General features: G+C 45.6%; 1 long non-coding RNA gene across 2 annotated transcripts; it reads right to left on the minus strand.

Moving 5' to 3' along the window:
* Positions 1–2800: 2800 nt before the first annotated feature.
* On the minus strand, positions 2801–19233 carry LOC117287105. 2 transcript variants are annotated; one of them, XR_004518309.1, is made up of 5 exons: positions 19063–19233; positions 16166–16298; positions 15264–15375; positions 12143–12160; positions 2801–2980 (listed from the first exon to the last, which is right to left on the minus strand). It is a non-coding gene; the product is annotated as an uncharacterized LOC117287105 (long non-coding RNA). The 2 variants fall into 2 exon arrangements; XR_004518310.1 differs by lacking the exon at positions 16166–16298.
* Positions 19234–19853: the final 620 nt, after the last annotated feature.

A 19853-nucleotide genomic window follows, 5' to 3' on the forward strand; every position in this document is an offset into this window, starting at 1 on the left:
GGAGGCTGGAAAGCCCAAAATCAAGGGCTGCATGTGGCCAGAATTCCTGCTGCATAGTTGCATGGGAGAATGTGAAAGGACGAAGAGCAAGGAAGCGAGACAGGGGAGAGAGAAGTGAACTCTCATAATAAACCCACTCTTGCTATAACAAATCCGCCCCCTTAACAATAGCATTAATCCATGTATGAGAGGGGAGCCCTTAGAACCAAATCACCTATTCAACACCCAAACTTTCAACGCTTTTGCATTGTGGATTAAGTTTCTAACACAGGAATTTGGAGAGACACATTCAAACAATAGCATGGCCCTTCCAAAGCAAGAGGTATGGCACCCAGGATGCCCATTATGTGCTCCTCGTGAAGGAGACCAGTAGACACACTGATGAGATCACCCTGTAGGCATTTGGTGGGCAAGGCTCAGGAATCCTAATTGGCCTAATGTGTAGGATGGAAAAAAAATTGTCCTAGATTTGTTTTGACTTTCAAATGTTTTCCCAGACATTCTTGTAGATGGGAAACCTGTTTATAATTATTTGAGCTTGTACTTAAACTTCATGTAGACATGAACATGCTTTTTACATGCATGTAAACAAAAACACACTTTTTGCACAGCATAGAAGACATTTTCCAAAAGTGCAACAGATGTGTGAAATGGGGTAAAGTGGGACTTTGGCAGCATTTTGCAAACCACATCCCCGTGGCAGCTTCTGTTCTAGTACCCACAGCCCTGGTACAGCACAACTTGGCAGTTTGCTTTGGAGTTTGTCATGCTTCAAACTACATGCAGACATACATGTCTGGCTATTGATTTGGTCTTTGCATGTAGGCCTGCCCAAGCAATTGGAAATTGAAATATTCTCTTATTGGAAATTATTTCCCTTTTACTCATTTCCACTGGGGAGTTATACTGATTTTGAAAACTACTTGTACTGGTGTGTACAGAGTGTTGAGAAATATTTGTTATGGACAGATAAGTTTGAGAACCACTGCACGTGTCAAAACATGGCTATGAATATTGCATATATCTTACTAAAGGGTCTCGAGAGTTTCCTGGTTCCTGCTCATTAGATCTGATCAGCATAATACTGTCAGTGCTGTGGGCCACTGAGATGTTTTGTCAAATGTTGAGACGATTGAGTTCTCTGTGGACTGTGATAAGGCAGGGAGCAGAATTGACATCGCTCTGAGGCAAATGTGGGAAAGTGTATTGTTGACCCTGATAGGTAAAAGTAAACTGATTCCAGTGGTCTTGATAATGTAGGAGTGCTAGCCAGTTCATATTACTACTATGACGTACATAAGGTGGCTAACTTTAAAGGGATGGGGTTTATTTAGCCCACAGTTTTAGAGACTGAAGGGCACAGCACCTACATCAGCTCTGTTCTGGTGAGGACTGTGAAGCCAATGGCATAAAGCAGATGATCATGGAAATGACAGGGACGTGTCACAGCAAGCAGTCCTATGTGAATGAAAACAGAAAGAGAACCAGCTATGGTCACATGGTCCCCTCAGAGTCATGACCTAAGGACCTCCTGAGAGACCTAAGGGTCTCAATATCTCCCAATACCACCACTCTGGGAACCAAGACTTCACATAAAGACCTTTGTGGGATACTCAAATTATGATCAAACCTTAGCAGTAATGATGGAGAAAAATGGTACTGTCTAACTCAGTAGCTTCCAGGAGCTGTAATTATTTTTTCTAGTAAAGCTGTATATCTGAGACAGATGAAACTGGGGTCATGATTTCATTAGGTTTACATCAATCCACATTCTCCAGATCCTTTTGGGTTCTGCACAGACCAAATTTATGAGTTATATGAGTATGTGATTGCTACCATCACTCCTACTTCTCTCAAGTATTTTGTGGTAACATTATCTCTGTAATTCTCCCAGGCATGTAATATTGTAATATTGTTTCTGGCTTTCTCACCTGAAGAGAGTAGGTGTTAGTTCCTGACCATGCCTATCACAGCAATCTTCACCTTGTAGGTCAGAGGTTATGTGGGGGTTTTTATACAGGTGTACAGTATGTCTATTCCAATTAAGAACTCAAGAACTAGGGAAATAACTAGGGCTGGCCTGTGGACCACAGGCAGACCTGACCTCAGGAACCCCTACTCTGACTGGTGATGTTTTGGGTCCACTATGCTGTTTTGGATCCCTAGGAATTAGTAGCAACTCAGAGCCAATGCCTAGCAATCTTAGAAAGGTCTGGGAAATTACAATTACAATTACATATTGTTTAATAAGTGCCATTTGTCCCTTGGGAGAGGGCTCGGAATGTGATTTACAGTATATATTCTGGCAGTGATGCAGGGTCTTTCCTCAGCAGACTTCTTCATTCAAATATCACTGAGCATATGAATTGCAATGGTGTGAGAAACAATGGGGCTTATAGTTGACTTGCTGTTAGGAAGTGGGGTCTAGTTGAAGAGCAACCATGTCATGGTAGACATGACCTGGAAGGGTTTATTTTTCTCCCTCCCTGGCTCCTCTCTTCACTCACTCTGCTTCCTCGATGCCACTAAATGAGAGCCTTCCACCATGCCATTCTTTGTTGGAGCCCAGCCAACTATGGACTAAAACTTCTACATGCTGTAAGCCCAAACAAACCTTTCCTCCTTTAGTTTGTGGATGTCAGGTCCCATGTCCCAGTGTAAAGAAAGTGACTAAAACTCCTGATGTCTGTTCTTTATTAGGCTCCCATCAGAGAAGCAAAAAACCACACCACAGTTTTATCAAGAAAAAGTTGATATAAACAATTATTAATATAACTGGGGATTAGAGAAAAAAGGGATTAGCTGGCTTTAAAAAAATGTAGAGAGAACTCTCAACAACATGAGCATAGCAGCTTTAAGGAAGAACCACAAGTCTTGGGGTTGAGATAGAGTCAGAGAAAAGCCTTCAGGCCGGGATCCAGCCCTTCTTGGAGAGGCCGTGGCCAAGGACTGCTGGACCCAAGACGTCTCCATGGTGCGCCTGTGACAGAGAAACAGAGGCTACAGTCCTGAAGGTTCCCTAGAGAAAAAGAAGCATCTGAATATATGTGATTACGAGAAGCGGTTTACTAGACTGGCTTAAAAGGCCAGCGCAAGTGTTAGAGCTTGGGAACTATTAGCTGCTCTGTCCAAGAAGCTGGAAGCCTCAGAACAACGGACACTCGCCATGCAGCGAAGCGGAAGCTGAAGGCCCGGAAACTCCCTGAAGAGTCGCTGGTGCAAGCTTGCACCCAAAGGCTGAGGAAGCTGGAGTCTGATGTCCATAGGCGACAGCAGCAGCAAGAAGGGCCCAAGGCATAAGGTTGTGCAAACGTTGCCCTTCTTCCACTTTCTGCCTGTCCAGGCCCCACCTTCAGGGCGTATCTCCCCTACTCAATTCGCTGATTTGCATGCCAACCATCTCTGGAACCGCCCTCTGAGACACACCCACAAGCAGACCTTACTGATTTTCTAGGCAGCTCTCAATCTGCTCTAGGTGACAAGTGAGCATGTCAGGGAGACTGAGAGGATCTCAGTCCTTCCTGAGAGGATCTGTGACCTTACGAAGGGAAGGAGCCAGCAGGGGTAGGCCTGCAGGAGACAGCCCAGGGAGGGAAGGAACACCCTAACCTCACCCTCTGTCCTTCCTTGCATCCCCTCACGGGCCAAAGCCCACTGACTGTGGCTTCCTCCTCCACCCCAAAGCTCCTGGTTTCCTATGAAAGAGTAGACCCAGGCAGATTGATTTGCTTGTTCCCTGCCAGTAATCTTGGGGGCCTGGCAGGCTTCTTGGCTTTGGTTCCCTCTGTTTCTTTTAGAACTCTTAGTCCAAGATGGTGTGCTTCTGCCAAAGTAATTTTCCTTAGAACTTTGTGGCTCTGATGTGAATTCTGCTGGGTTCACATTCTTTAGATAAGACACACCCATGCACTGTTTACAGACAGTTTCTTCTCTATTCTTGCCTCCCAGTAAGAAAGCAGCCCTGAAGTTCCTAGAAGCCCTCTGATTTGACCCAGGAGTTCTATGAAGCACATTACAGCCCCTTAAAACGTCTTCTGTGTGACTAGATACTTGGATATTCTGGTCTTCCTGGGGTTTTGTACAGCACATCCCTGGCCTTTTCTCTATGTTACACTGTCACATGCAATCTCTTAATTTCTGCATTTTTGCCATCTGGATAGGCAGGATTTTCCAAATCACTAGTTCTTCTTTGTTTAAAAGTTCTTCCTTCAACTTACCTCAGTCCTTTCACATTGTACTACAGACAACACAAAGACCCCAGCTACACCTCTGCCCGCCCTTGGAAGTCTCCTCAATGAATCTCCAGAACTGTGTTTGCCCATGGGATGTGAGTCTACAACTCTGCTGAGCTTTCTGTCACTGTTTAACTAAAAATCTTTTCCTCTGATTCCTAGTAAAGTTCCTTGCTTCCTTCTCAGCCTTTATGGCAGTATCCTTGAAGTCCAGATTGCTACCAGGTCTGTTTAAGGTAACCTTAAATTTTCTCCATCATAATTTTCAAATCCTCCTCAAAATCCCTTCAGGCTCCACCTGCTCTCTGGATCCACAGTTGAGCTCATATGTTTGGTACTTTTTATGGCTGCTTTGCTCTACAGTACCTGAATCTGCCTCAGGCTTTTATTGCTGTATAACAAAATGCTATGCATTTTACTCCTGGACACAGCCATGTTTCAGCCAACAATTCTGCAGGTCAGGAGTCCTCACACTGCACGAACAAGTTCTGTGCCCAGATTCTCACCAGGTTCAAATCAAAACGTCGATTGAGCCTGAGACCTTCTTGAGGGCCTCAAGACAGGGCCACCTGGTTGTGCAGAATCATAGCACTGTGACCTCTATTTCTGGCCATACAGGTAGTTCCTAGAGGACAACCCTTCTACATTATCGCTTCTGTCTTTACGGCAGCCATAGAGACTGTCTTATGTCAAACTCTCCTCACATTTCAATTATCTTTCCTCAACAAGCGTATAATCCCTTTTGAGGACTCACCTGTTTAGGTCTGCCACACTTGGGATAATATCCCTCTCTTAAAATCAACTTATTTGGGACCTTAATTATGTCCACAGTGTCCTTTGCCATACAATTTAACATATTCATAGAAGTGATGCCATATTCATAAGTTCCACCTGTACTCAAAAGGAGGGAGTCACTGGGAATCATCTTATAATTCAGGCCAGCAGTGCCCCTTTCTTTTAATACTGTTCTGGACATCAAATAACTATACAGAGATGCTCCTTGATTCACAGTGCGGCTACACCCCAATAAATCTATCATAAGTTGAAAATATCATAATTTAAACACACCCCTAGTCCACTCAACATACCAAGCCCCTCAAGTATGCTGTAGAGTAGCAGTGCCAAAAATCCTGTACTGAACATAAGAATACGAGTTCTACCAACTGCATATCATCTACCAATCCTAAGTGGCTCCATTACAAGTCAAGGCCATCTCTGTATGTGAAACTCAGTCAATGGCTAACACACAGCTGCTACAGCATGTTAACTGTTACAGTTGCTGTCACTACATACAAATTCCCAGTGCCTCTCTATTCCCCTGAGAGTAGAACCCCCGCTACAGCTGGAAGAAAATGGGTGTCTCCCAGCTTCCTGGAAGAGTGGGTACCTCCCAGACGCACAGCAGGGGCAGATTTCTGACTCTATCCCTCTCTAGGGATGTTCCTCCTCCTTGTGGCTCCTTCCTCTCACCTTGAGCCCTATTTCCTTAAATTTCCCTTCACTTCCTGACTTTTCCTACCATCAACTCAGGCTGTCTTGCTCGCCAGAATAACCGCTGTGAAGTCCCATGGTAATTTTTTTTCCTAAAAGTTCTGAGGCAGGCATGGTGGTGGATGTCTGTAATCCCAGCACTTGGGAGGCTGAGCCAGCCTGGACTACACGGTGAGACACTTCCTCAAAAACAAACAAACAAACAAATAAATAAATACATGTTACACTGTTTCTCATTTCCCACTAGAGAAATATGACATTTTACTCTTAGCTGCCTATCCCAGCCTAAAAGTCAACACAGAGGTGACAGGTAGGCAGCAGCAGGCAGGGTGCAGAAATTGGCCAGGTCCCAGGACCCATCACTGCTGAAAAAAACAATATTTCAGAAAAGACTGCGAGTGTCTCTCAACCAGTTAACACCGTGGGATCACAGCTTTAATTAAAAAATGCAAAGTCTGTACTGGGAATGAGGGCTGGGACCATGGCTGGTGTGATGCTTATGTTGTTTTCTGACTGATGAAGGAATTGAAGCTTTTGGGCCAGCAGAGAAAAGGCCAGATTCAGCAAGTTTCCAGTGCAGAAGCAATTTGGCAATGGTTTAGAGATCAATTCCCTGCCCAAAAGGTCTAAGCAAACCCAAACCAGCGCTTTTTACACAAATGATTAGAAATGAAAGCAAAAATTTCGTCAAAGTGTAGATTGGCCCCTTGATGTCACTTGAAGGAAATTAATGGGGAGGGCCGAAGAGATGGAGTCGGCAATATGTGAGGCTCCAGGGACAGCCTGTGATTTTGTTCCTGCAGTAGCAGAAATGAGCACTCCCAGGAACCCTCGGGGAGAAATAAGACATGTGCATAAGTGAGATTAATCAGTGAAGCTCGGGCCAACCTAATGAGGCATCTTTGACATCATAAAGCAAGAAAAACACAAGTCCTGGCCTGGCAGAGCCTGTGTTCTCAGACGCAGCGACTCTACGCTGCCAAGGGCAGCTCTGAGCTCTGAGCTCTGGGCTCTGGGCTCAGCCCTGAGGGAAAGACAGAATGGGGCCACATCCCAACCTGGCCTGGATGGAAGCTGTGGTGAGGGTTTGGGGCGCAGGATTAGAGATTCGTATCCCCTCTCCCTTCAGTAGCTCCCTTTTCAACTCTAGGGACCCAGCTTCCAACCAAAGAACCCATCCCTATCCCTCCCTGGGAGGCAGCACCTGCTTCTGGAGGTTGCTGGAAGGAGGGCTCAGCCAGGATGTGTGGGGTCTTCTCAATCTTTAGACTGCAGCCCGACTCTGGCATGTTCAGGAAATGCTCAGGGCTGGCACAGCCCTGCACCCTTTTGATGAGTTTAAAATACATTCTTAAAAATTAGGATTTTAAAAAAGAAAAGCTGTTAGCAGGGTATAGTGGTGCACAACTGTAATGCCAGCATTTAGGGAGGCTGAGGCAGGAGGATTAAAGATTCAAGCCCAGCCTGTGCAATTTAGCAGTTTAGTGAGACCTTATCTCAAAGATAAAAGCAGTGAAAAAGAGCCAGGGATATAGCTTAGCACGAAGGCCCTGGATTCAAGTACCACTACTGGAGGGGGGGCTTGTTATTCCAGCATCCCACATAAGTCTCCCTTCTTCCTCATCCCTGCTCCTCAAAATACTGTTGGATTTTAAAATTTGACATTACAAATATAGCTCTACTTGGCCAAAGTCCCATATTGCATTACCTGTACTAGAGAACAAAGAAAGCCCAATTAAATTATGCAGATTTCTTGGATCCAGATGAGATCCAAGCTAACCTGGGTACCTGATCACTTTAAAAGGACCAAAGCCTGGGCAGGGATTTAGCTCAGTGGTGCCTCCTCCGCCTTGCAAGCACAAGGTCCTGAGTTTGATCCCTGATACCAAAACAAAAACAAAGCTCATCTGTACTATCAGCTACTCTGGAGACTGAGGCAGCAAAATGCTAAATTCTAGGACACCACCCTGTCTCAAAATAAAAGATACAAAGGGATAGATTTTGTTATGGATTGTGTTTAGATGTACCCCCTAGGCCTCATGCCAATGAGGCGGGGCTATTTCAGAGGTGGCTGAACCTAGAGTGTTTGATTCATGGTACAATGCTAGGCACAAGAGCACTAGCACTAAGGATATCAGAACCAGGGGTGGTGGCACACACCTGTAATCCCAGCATTCAGGAGGCTGAGGCAGGAGGATCGCTAAATTCGAGACCAGCCTGGGCTACATAGTGAGTTCCAGGGCAGTCTCAACTACATAGTGAGGCTCTGTCTCCAAAAAACAAAAAGGATCTGAGTGCTACCCTCCCTCAGTAGTCTGAATAAGATAAAAGGGGCAGAAGAATGCTGATAAGGACCCTTGATCCTTTGCTACCATCTGCCCACTATGTACTGTTGCCCCTCTGCCATGTACCATCCTGCCTTGATGCCAGCTGAAGCCTCTACAAACTGAGAGTGAAATAAACCTACCCCTTTAATCTTTGGGTGTCAGGCATTTTGTCTCTGCAACAGGAGAAAAGTGACAAGACAGAATTCAGTCCAGAGAAGTGGGGTCCTTGCTGTGACATTACCTAGTCATGTGGCTCAAGAGCCTTTGGAACTGGCTTGTAGGGAAAAGAGTTAGGAAGGTTTCGGAGGTGCTGGCTGGAGAAGTAGCGCTTGAATGACTTAGGCTGCAGTGTATGGGAGATTCTGGCCGGAGCTTAGGGTTAGAAACCAGGCTGCAGAGGTTTCCGCTGAGAAGGACTGCCGTGGCTGCTGGGCTCCAGACAGTGTGTGTTATGGCTTGGCAGAAAGTTTGCCTGCATTTTGCTCATGTCCAGAGACTTCGCCTGAGACTGAGATTAAGGGCGGTGGACTAATTAATCTTGAGGAAGAAATTTCAAGGCAGTTTAATGTTGAGGCAGTGGCTTAGTTACTGTTGGGGGCTTTTAGCCAGATTTATGTCAAGAATCAAGAGCAAAAGGTACAGTAGAATGATCTAAAATGTTTTGAATTTGGCTAGAAAGGAAGCTCTAGTAAAGCTGTGGACCACAATGATAGAGTAAAGGAGATCTTGATTGCTGAGAAAGAATGGGAGAGTAGAAGAGATGAGCTGGGGGCATCACAAGAAACAGCAAGACCCTCTGCAGCCTCAGAATGGCAAAAGTGAAAGCTGCTTTGAGAAGAAAGCCTCAGCACCTCAAGCTCCAGAATGGTAGTGGCCTACAGAATCTGTTCCTTGGGACTGTGTTCAGGGTGCTCAGTGATCCAAACACTCCACCCCTACAGCTACGATGGAAGGAAGCCTGGCCACTGCTCCAGCTGGCAGCAAACCTGGGTGTCAAACACATGGTTTTAGGTGCCTGCAAAATGCAAGAGTTGTGGGGTCTAGGAAGGCTTCCACCCAGATTTCAGAAGAAGGCCTGGGAGACCAGGCAGGGGCCCCTGAGAGGGAAGTGTGTGAAGCTGTGAGTCTGAAGCTGAAGGTACAATGGAGAGCCCAGAAGTTCGGAGAAGCCAGGAGTACGGATCATCTGAGAACAACTGCAAGGAGAGAGCAGAACCAGCCCCAGAGAGAAGCCATGGGAGCTACAACCAGCGGCAGTGCTGTCAGGGTAGAGCCACCCAAGCTGTTTGGAGTTCACAGCTTGCCACAGATGGCCTTGAATGCTGGAAGTGGAACGGTGGGATTTAATGTTTGCCCTACTAGATTTTGGCCTCACTTTGGTCCCGTTCCTTTGTATCCTACCATTTGTACCTTTTGGAATGGAAATGTCTATCTTGTGCCACTGGATGTTAGAAGGGTTTAACTTTCTTTTCATTTGTACAGCGGCTTGAAGCTAAGAATTTACCTGAAATCTCAGAGGAGACTTTGGACTTGGACTTTTCAACAATGTTGAAACCTGTTAGGATTTTGTCATCTCTTGAAGATGGACTAAATGCTTTTTTGCATAAAAGGATATGCATTTGTTGGAGGGCAGGGGGAAAATGTTATGGCTTGCCTTTGGATGTCCCCTGAAGCCTCATGAGAATGAGGTGGGGCTGTTTCGGAGGTGGGTGAATCTAGAGTGTTTGATTCATGATGCAATGCCAGGCCCAAGAGCACTATGATTAGGGGTGTGAGTGCTACCCACTTTAGTATGAATAAAATAAAAGGGTAACAAGATGTGGTTAAGGTCCACTGTTGCTTTTGCTGTCTTCCACCACCATGAACTGTTGCCCCTCTGTCACCCTGCCTTGGAGCCTGCTGCTTATGGACTGAAACCTCTCTGAACTGTGAGCTAAATAAACCTTTCCCCCTCTTAACTTTGGGTGTGAGAGAAAAGTAACTAAGACAGATTTGTAGCTCAGTAGTAGAGCAGCTCTGAATTCCATCTCCAGCAACAAAGCACACATGTGCAGATTACACACATACAAGCATGAACACACTCGCGCGCACACACATACACAGGCAGAAAGGGCCAAAGCCTCCAAACGAGAATGCACACGTGGCTACTAACGACTGACCAGGCTTTGAGTGCCAAAGGGAAGATGCCTGGGAAGCAGACTGGAACTGCAAAAAGCAGCCTGCACGCTGCATGACGCACAGACCTCAACGCCGCTGACCAGACCTTTGCCCTGCTTTCTCAGTGCATCTTGCAAGCTGCCCTGCTCATCTCACTCTTCCCAGAATGAGCCCCTAGTGGCTCAGGATTTCCATATCACTTCTTTCTTGGGACCATCACAACAACTCGCCATGTGCCCCCTGTGCTGGAACTTGTTTGGCTGGTAACACTCCTTACAGGGGATGCCATATAAAATCAACCAAGGTCAGATTTCGGTCACCAGAGATTCTACTTCACCCAATGCACCACCAAAAACCCAGCTGCCATCGTTCCCATGTAACCATACCGTGCATCCACCCAACTGCTGTCCACTTATTCATGGCTCTGCACACCATGCATTCCCCACTGTCTTAGTTTCTCTCTCATTGCTGGGAGGAAATAACACACCAGTTAAAGGAGAAAAGGTTTCTTTCAGCTCACAGTTTGTAGAGGTTTTAGCCCATAGTTGGCTGGCTCCAAGGCAGGACAGCATGGCCAAGGAGAAACAGTCCATGGTGTGGCAGACAGGAAGCAACAACCTACCTTCCTTCTTTTCCTTTTTATTCCATCAGGTCTACAAGGTTTTGCCACCCAGGGTGGTGGGGCTTTCCTCTTCAGTAATTCCATCATCCACAATCACACTAAAGCAATCAGATGACTCATTCATTTTCCATATAACCATAATCCAGCCACCTCCCAAAACTCCACTGATAAGCTAATGGGGCTTTGGGAAGACATCTAGTTATAAGTCATGATATTCTGCCCTTGGCCCCCAAAAGACTCATCTGCATCCCTTTATTAAAAATGCATTAACCCATCTCTGAGAGTTGCCAAAGTCCTAACAGTTTCAGCATTGCTAAAAAGTCCATATTCTCCTTTCAGATCTAAGGCAAGCTCTTAGCTGTGAGCCCCTGTAAAGATGAAAAGGAAGTTAAACACTTCTAGAATCCAATGGCATAAGATAAACTTTCTCATTCTAAAGGATAGAAATAAAGAAGTAGAAAGGAATGGGACCAAGGCAAGACCAAAATCCAGCAGGGAAAACATTAAGTCCCCAAGTTCTGGGTCCAGCTTCTGGGGTAATCTGTGGCAAGATATAAACTCCAAAGGGCTTGGGTGGCTCCATCCCTGAGGCACTACCAGTGGTTGTAGCCCTCAGGGCCCCTCTCTTGGGCTGGCTTTGCTGACTCCTTGCAGTTTTCCTCAGGTGATCCATGCTCCTGGTTTCTCCAGCCTCCTGGGGTCTCTACTGCACCTTAGCCTCACATTCACAGTTTCACACACTTCCCTGTCAGGGGCACACTGCCTGGCCTCCCAAGCCTTTTTCTGAAATCATGGTTCAAGACTTCCTGACCCTACAACTCTTGCATTCTGCATATACCTAAAACCAGCACTGTGTGGTTGACACCAAGGTCTGCTGCCAACTGGAACAGTAGCAAGGCTTCCCTCTCTCTTGGCTGTAAGGGTCCCTAGGCTGCCTCCATTCTGGAACTCTCTAGAACTCTTCTGGGGGGCTCTCTTCTTAAAGCAAAGTTTTTTCAACTTTGCAATTTTGAGGCAGTAAAGGGTGGACTCCTGTTGATTTTTGTGATGCCTGCAGGCCATCATTTCTATTGTCCATTTCCAAAGTACAGTAACACTTTGGTTTGCAAGCATAATTCATTCCGGAAACATGCTCTTAATACAAAGCACTTGGCATATCAAAGCAAATTTCCCCATAGAAAATAATGGAAATTCAAATGATTCATTCCACAACCCCAAAATATTAATATAAAAATGATTAAAATATTGTAATATAATACAAAATAATAAAGAAAGTATGAAATGTAAAGAAAGACAAATTAACTTTCACCTACCTTAGAAAACCCTTGTGGCTGTAGTGAGAGAGACAAGAGAGAGGAGGATTATTGTACAGGACAACTTCCACCATCACAGATGGAATCTATTGGCTCAATGTAATCTTTTTCTTTCTGTGCTTTAACAAGGAACCTATCCAATAACACTTGTTTTTGCCTCCTTTTGAGAATGTGAAATTGCATTATCATTAAATAGATTTACTGCTGCAGCCTTATTCAGGTGGTACGTTTCCCACAAAATTTTTCAGTTTTCTACATTTTACACATCTCCCTAGTCTCATCTGAAGTGAGGGATTACTGTGCCATTTCTACCCCTTCTCTGCAGATGAGATCTCCTCCATAACCTCTGGCTGCTGGCCGATGGTCATCCATAACCCTACAGTAAGAGAAAGAGAGAGAGAGAGAGAAGAGACAAAGAGAGAGGTAGAGGGAGAGGAATCATTGGCTCAGTTGTGATCATGGGACATCATATACCAGTCATATTGCAAGACATTGCTCATTTATCAAATGAAAATGTATTAGAAATGTTTGCTTACCTTGTGGAACATTTGCAAAACAAGTTACTTGCAATCCAAAGCTTTACTCTCCTTGGCTTTTTAATGCCAATTGTTTCAGCAACAACGTTTTCCTAGGATCCATCTTTGCAGTCCACAAGTTTACCAGAGCTTCCTTTCTGCCCAAACTCAAAACTTTTCGAATCATTCTGCTGGGCCATTTGCTCCTGTTTCTCAAGGTAAAGCCAGCTAAAAGCCCACTGCAGTAGCCATGCCACTGCCTCAACATTAGACTGCCTTGATATTTCTTCTGCCCGATTAATTAGTCCACTGCCCTTAATCTCACTCAGTGTCAGGCAGAGTCTCTGGACACTGTCAAAATGCAGACAGATTTTCTCCTAGAATGTAACACACATGGTCTGGAGTCCAACTGCCAGTACTTCTTCCCAACTGAAACCTCCTGAGCCTGCTCTTTATCAACTGCATTTCTATCAGGATTCTGGTCTTCTGAGCTTTGACCAGAATCTCCCAGAAGACTGGCTCACAGCAGTCTAGGGCTGCTGCTCCAGCTGGCATCTCCAAAACTTGTCAAACTCTTCCCACAAGTCAGTTCCAAAGGCTTCTGGAGCACATGGCCAGGAAGCGTCACAGCGACGACCCCACTTCTCTGGTACCAAAATCTGTATTAGTCACTCTCTCTTTGCTGGGCCAAAATACACAATACCCACAAGTTAAAGGAGGTAAGGCTTAGTTTACCTCACAGTCTGTAGAGGTTCCAGTCCATAGCTGGCTTCAACGAAGGACAGCATGGCAGAGGGCGTGGCAGAGGAGAAACAGTCCGTGGTGTGACAGGCAGGAAGCAGCGAGCCTGTCTTCTTCCTTTCTCTTTACATTCCATCCAGGCTATGAGCCTGTGGGTTGGTGCCACCCTCACCCAGAATGGGGGTTTCTTCTTCACTAAATCCATTATCCACGCCCAGAACTATGTTAAACCAATCAGTGGACTAATCCAGTTATCACACACCTGTAATTCAGTGTCACACACCCACAATCCAGCCACCTCCCAAAGGCCCCAGCATGAGTCTTTGGGGGGACATTTAGACATTAGCCATAACACCCAGCACCTGACCACCTCTCTATCTCCACTGCCCACTAGGCCTCCCACCTACCTGCCTGCTATTCCTGTCCTCCACTATGTGCCATCTCCCCATCATTTCCTGCCTGTCTTTCATACTTTCATCAATTATCTGCTCTATACTTGTTCTCTCTCTGATGTTGGGATGTCGGAAATGATACATTCCATGTAATATCGTATCTATTATTAAGGAAGTCATTTCCTTACTGTGTCAGTTTCACAGCCTTGTGCATGAAAGTGAGATATTTCCCATTTCCATCTTCTGTACCCACACACTGGCCCTCCCTGTGATCCTTATTCCTCACTATGGTTTTACATTATTGCAATTATTGAACCTATATCTATGCCTCTTTATCACCCCCAGTTCATAGTTCATAATAATATTTAGTGGGTTTTTTTCAATGTAAAGTCACATGTGTCCATCATACAGTGTCATGCTTTGTATTTTCATCGCCATAAACACTCTCTGTGCTCTGCCCCTTCATCCCTGCCTCCTCTGGCTCCTGGAAACCTCTGACCCTTTTCCTACCTCTGTAACTTTGCCTCCTTTTCCGTACTGTCACATATCCAGAAGTGTAGAGTTCATAGACTTTTTGCATTGACTTGTTTTTCTCACTAATATGCATTTACATTTCTTTGGCTTAATAACTCATTTCTTTTTATATTAAATAATATTCCACTGTCTGGATGGACACACACTTTATCCATTTCCTCCACTGAATGGATACCCACATGCAAAAGAAAAAAGTTTGGTCCTCATTTCATACCATATACAAAAATTAACTCAATATGGATGAAAGGCCCCTGTGTCATAGCCAAAATGTAAAACTCTTCAAAGAAATCATAGGAGTAAGTCTTCATCACCTTGTAGCCATACTGATTTCTTAGATATGACACCAACCGCACAACGAATGAAAGAAAAGTTACATACTTCATCAAAAGCGACTATTTTTGTGCTTCAAATGACACTATCAAGAAAGTGGAAAGACGGGCTGGGGATTTAGCTTAGTGATGCCACTGCCTGCCTCACAAGTGCAAAGTCCTGAGTTCAATCCCCAGTACAAAAAAAAGAAAGAAAGAAAGTGAAAAGAGATCCCACAATATATTTGGAAATCATACTTAAAGCTCTAATATCCAGAATACAAATGCTTACACTTCATGAAGAAAAAAGACCACCTGATTATATCATGGGGAAAAATAAATATATACAATTAGCTAATAAGCACATGAAAAGGTATCACATGATTTGCAATTCAATAAAAAAGTTATAAAATTCTTACTACATATTTCCTATAAGATTTGCTTTATTGCTGTATATTCAGGATAGGATAGGCCTAGTGCAACCATAGGAAAAAAGGATATTATGTTTTGGACATTTAAATTAGAAATGCCATAAGCTCTCCTAGTGGTGCTGGGGAGTAGAAAGGTTAATATGCATGCTGGAGTGCAGGGGACAGGCCCTCAGGACTCTGCCCCCACTGCTTCTACCCACCTAGATCAATTGCCCCAGTTTAAGCTCCTAGGACCCAAACCCCAGCGCAGTTGTAGCAGGTCCTCCTCAGTCACCACAGGAAGTGCTCCAGACTCGGGAGGGGATGGAATCACTGCGAGAAAAGGAAAAAGTCTGGGTCCAAGTAAGCTGAAAAGTAGGCGAGACAAAAAGGGAGTAGGTGACACAAAAACTTGGAGGCGGGGGCAGAGAGGGACAGAAGGGAAGCTAGGTTCCAGCAGTGGCGTGGTACAAGCTCATAGCTATGGCCATGCCTCTGAGCGGGCATCACCTGGTATAGTGGGAGTCATGTGGCCCAGGAAACTGAGCAGCAGAGTTGTGTCAAGAAAGGTGACTCTTCCCTAACTATTCCTGTCTTGTCTGCTCTGAGCCTTTTCCTTAAGCACTGCTATAGTCTGAGGGTCCCCCAAAAGATCATGTGTTAGAAACTTAGCCCTCATGTTAATGATACTTGGAGGAGAGACATTTAGAGACGTTTTAGTCACTTTTGCATCACTGGGACACAATACCTGATACACTGGATTTATTTATTTTGACCCATATTTCAGTCCACAGTTGTCTGGCTCCAAGGTAGACAACGTGGCAGAGGGGCGTGGTGGCGGAGAGTTTCTCATGATAAAGTGACAGGGAGGCAGAGAGAAGAAGAGAGCTAAGGTGGGAGATAAACCCTTCCAGGTCACACTCCATGACCCATCTCTTCCAAACAGACACCTACTCTGCATAGCAGGTCAGCTCTAAGCCCCATGATGCAATCACTTTCCAAAACCCTAGCATATGAGTGCACAGGCTCTCGGGGGACAACTAGATAGAAACCATAACAAGAGGTAAATGGGATTAAGTAAATGTGTTGGCCAGTTCTCAGTCACTGTAATGAAATACTGTACCTGAGATAATTAGCTTATGAAGAGAGAAGCTTGTTTTAGCTCACAATGGTTAGTTGGCCTTGCTGCTTTGGGCCTGTGGAGAGGCAGCTCAGCATGATGGTGCGTGGTCTAGCAGAAGAATTGTCCTCATCACCTGGAAGCAAAGAAAGCAAGGAGGGGCAGGGCCCCTTGAAGGCCACACCCTCAGTGATCTAAAGACCTCCAGTAGGTCCCACCTCTTGAAGGTCCACCACCTCCCAGTGCCTCCCCTGTGGATGAAAGCTTTACCACAGAGACTTCCACGGGACATTTGAGATCAACACGATGCCCATGGAGTCATGAGGGTGGCCCCATGACACATTGGTCTTTATAAGAGGAATAAAGAGTCAAGTAGGCACATTTGTTCTGTCTTGCCATGTGAAGCCCCCCAGCATGTCACGGTGCAGAAAGAATCCCTCATCAGATGCTGAGCAGATGCCAGGGCCCTTAAACATCCCATCCTCCAGAACAATGAGCCAAGTAACCCTCAGTTCTCTAAAAATTAGACAGTCTCAGGTATTTCATTATAGCAACAGAAAAAGGATTAAGACAGATTCCCATGGTTTCACAAAAGGAGAGTGGCCACAAACAAAATAGAAAAGGGAAATAGAAAGGGAAACTTCCTGGCTTTGAGTTTCAGAAGTTGACAGGATCCTTAGATGACATAGACAACAGATTTTGGGGGAAAATCTGATGGATAAATGTAAAGATTCCACAACCTCTCCAGATCATACCACCAGTCTCCCTCCAACTAGAGAACGCTTCCCTACGCTACCAACAAATAGAGGACAATGATGATTGAGATTTGAGAGAGCCCATTTATAGGGTCTTGCAAGTTCCCTTCAGCAGAGACTGACATAGACATTAAATGCAGCTAAACTACACTTGCCTGCTGTATCAATTCCAGCCAGGAGTCAAGGGCTGTCATCAGAGAAATGATGGCATTGGATGTCTATACAGAGAATGGTTTGGGCAAGCTCTCAGTAGGAGGAACCTGGATAGCCATAGGGCAGCCCTGAAGGAAACAAGAAATCAGCTGGCCCTAAGAGGTCAGCACGAAGGCATAAAGGTATAAAGGACCCCCCTCCACTCTGCTCTTGTGACTTACAGAGACAAAAGACATCAAGGATCAGGACCTCACTCATCAGATGCTCAAAGTGCAAATGTGTAGTTTCACTTGAGAAGAGATTCCCTGGGTCCCCTGCTTGAGAAGGGCCTTTTAGGGAATTAGTTCCTTGGGATTTATTTCACCATGGTCAGCCATCCAAGCTGGTAAGAATATAGGGGGGCGCTGCTCACATCCTGTGGGGCTCACATCTCCCCATCATGTGTCTCAGTTGCTGAACCCAGAGCTACTTAGCATCTGCTCTGCTAGGATTTGGTCTTGCTTTGGTCCAATTCTCTCCTATTTCCCTGTTCCTCCCCTTTGGAATAAGAATGTTTCCCATGTGCCATTGTAATTTAAGATCATATAAGTTTCTTTGTATTTTTATAGAAGATCACTACTGAGAGTTTTCCTTGAGTCACAGAAAAAAAATTTTGACTTGGACTTTCAAAAACTGCTGGGACTTTTGAGACTTTGGGGGAGGGATTATTGCATTCCCAGTCATATGCAAGATAGTTGTAACATATTAACTTGCCCTTGTGTTTATCTGGAGATTATATGAGGTTTAAGGAGCTGTAGGTGGGTTTCACGTTGATAAGGGGTGGAATGTGGGGTTAACCTTGATAGTGTCAACTAGATTGGCTTGGGCCTCACCCAGGAATTGGTAAAGCACACTTGTGGGTGTGATTGAGTCTTGGAGGTGTGACTTTGGAGTCTATTGTCTGGCCCCTTGTCCCCTCCTCTCTGGTGCTGCTCCCCTCCTCACTTGCCATGAACTATGCATCTTTGCTCTGCCACAGCCATCTGCCATGATGTTTCTACCTGAGAGCTGGATGACTGTGGACGGAACCCTTGGAGACTGTGAGCCAAAGTAAACCTCTCTTGCTTTCAGTTGTATTAAGCGTTGTGTCCCAGTGACAGGAAATTGACCTCTACAATTCTGCCCACAGAATTGTCTGGGAAGACCAAGGTTGAGTGGCTATACTGAGAAAGGACCTTCTTGCAGGAAGGGGCTCTACAGAGTCCCAAGAGGGTGCAGGTTTTTTTTTTTTTTCATAGTGAGAAGACACATAAGATATGGCTAAACTGACTTTCACAACACACTCTCTTGTGATAACTAACCCACTCCCTCACCAGCTCATTAATCCATTAGTGGACTAATCCATTCATGGGGCAGAGCCCTCATGGCCAATCACTTCCCCAAGTCCCATCTCCAAATACTATTGCCATAAGACACAGCACCCTCTTCTTCACCAATTTCAGCATCAGCAATAAGGATGGGGAAGATTCTGTCTTAGCTGAGATTAGGATTCCCTTCCTTCTGCAAGGTGGAGGCCAGAATTAGAATTTAAACATTTCATATTTCCTGCATGCCTCAGGTGTGGCTATCACCCCTGCCCCTTGCTGTTGGGTGTAGGATGGTTAGCAGGGCAGAGGCAAGCCATGCACTGGAGGGAAAGGCAGCGCAGACCAGCCAGCTATATGTCCATACTGGGGTCTGCTTTTCCTGGAGTAACAGACTTCTCCAGTTCCTCAAGAGCTGGGGTGGGTTGAGGTGGTCAATCTGGCAGCTGGTCTCAGTTCTGAGCCACATGGTGCAGAAAAGCACGAACTGCCCTGATTTCCTTCTTACTCTACATTTCCTTGGAGCAACAGCAAATCTATGGATCTACAGAAGCAGATAAGCAGGAAGTAACCCGTCCAGCTCATCCATCTCTTCCTCCAGTTGCTGAATATCCCACGCAGCATGCAGAGAACCACAGACTCTACCTACCACTGGCATCAGGCACTTCACAGAGGAGGGTTCACTGAAGGACACTCCTGGGATGGTGAACAGGGATCCATGGACACAAGAGGGTGGGGTGAGAGATCCCTCTTTCAGACAAAGGTTGCTGGGTCTGGAACCTGGACTGCAGTGCACACGTCCCCTTTTCTTGTGTGTTCTCACTCTGCAGAGAAAGCGACCCATACTGGATGGGTTGGTGGGTAGATGGATGAATGAATCAGTGGGTGAATAGATGTATAGAACTAGTTTAAGCAAAGTCACAGAGGCTTGGAAACACAAGAAGCAAATTCACTTCTCTAGCACTGTCCACTGAGGCTTGACTCACCCTGATCTCAGGCTGGCTTCTCTGCCAGTACTGCCTGGCTTCAGTGTGATGAACTCCTTGCCAAGGTGTTGGTCTTCAGTGTCTTCTAGCAGCCCTTAGTTAAAGGCTGGGCTCACAGAGTGGCCCTGGTGGGAGGGGGAGCACTCAAAACATGGGGCTCTTGCTAGATATTTAGGCACTGGGGCATGGCCTCCCCAGGTTGTGCTACTGGGACTCCTTGGTAGTTCTCAGGAAGAGATCTCTATGAAGCCCAAGTTTTCCCTCACACCCACTCCCCCCTCCTCACTGTAGGTAATGATTGCTTGTTTGCTTCTGTGTGTACAGCCTACATTGCCACCCATGCCCTGGGTTGACATAGCTGACAGGAGGCTGCCAGGTCTGCACTGTGGTGTTTGGACTTTCAGCTTCCAAATCAGGGAGCTAAGTAAACCTTGACTCTTCATAGAGTAGCTAC

The sequence above is a fragment of the Fukomys damarensis genome, unplaced genomic scaffold (assembly GCF_012274545.1).
Source record: "Fukomys damarensis isolate Sample0158 unplaced genomic scaffold, DMR_v1.0_HiC HiC_scaffold_1, whole genome shotgun sequence".
Classification (NCBI taxonomy): Eukaryota; Metazoa; Chordata; class Mammalia; order Rodentia; family Bathyergidae; genus Fukomys; species Fukomys damarensis.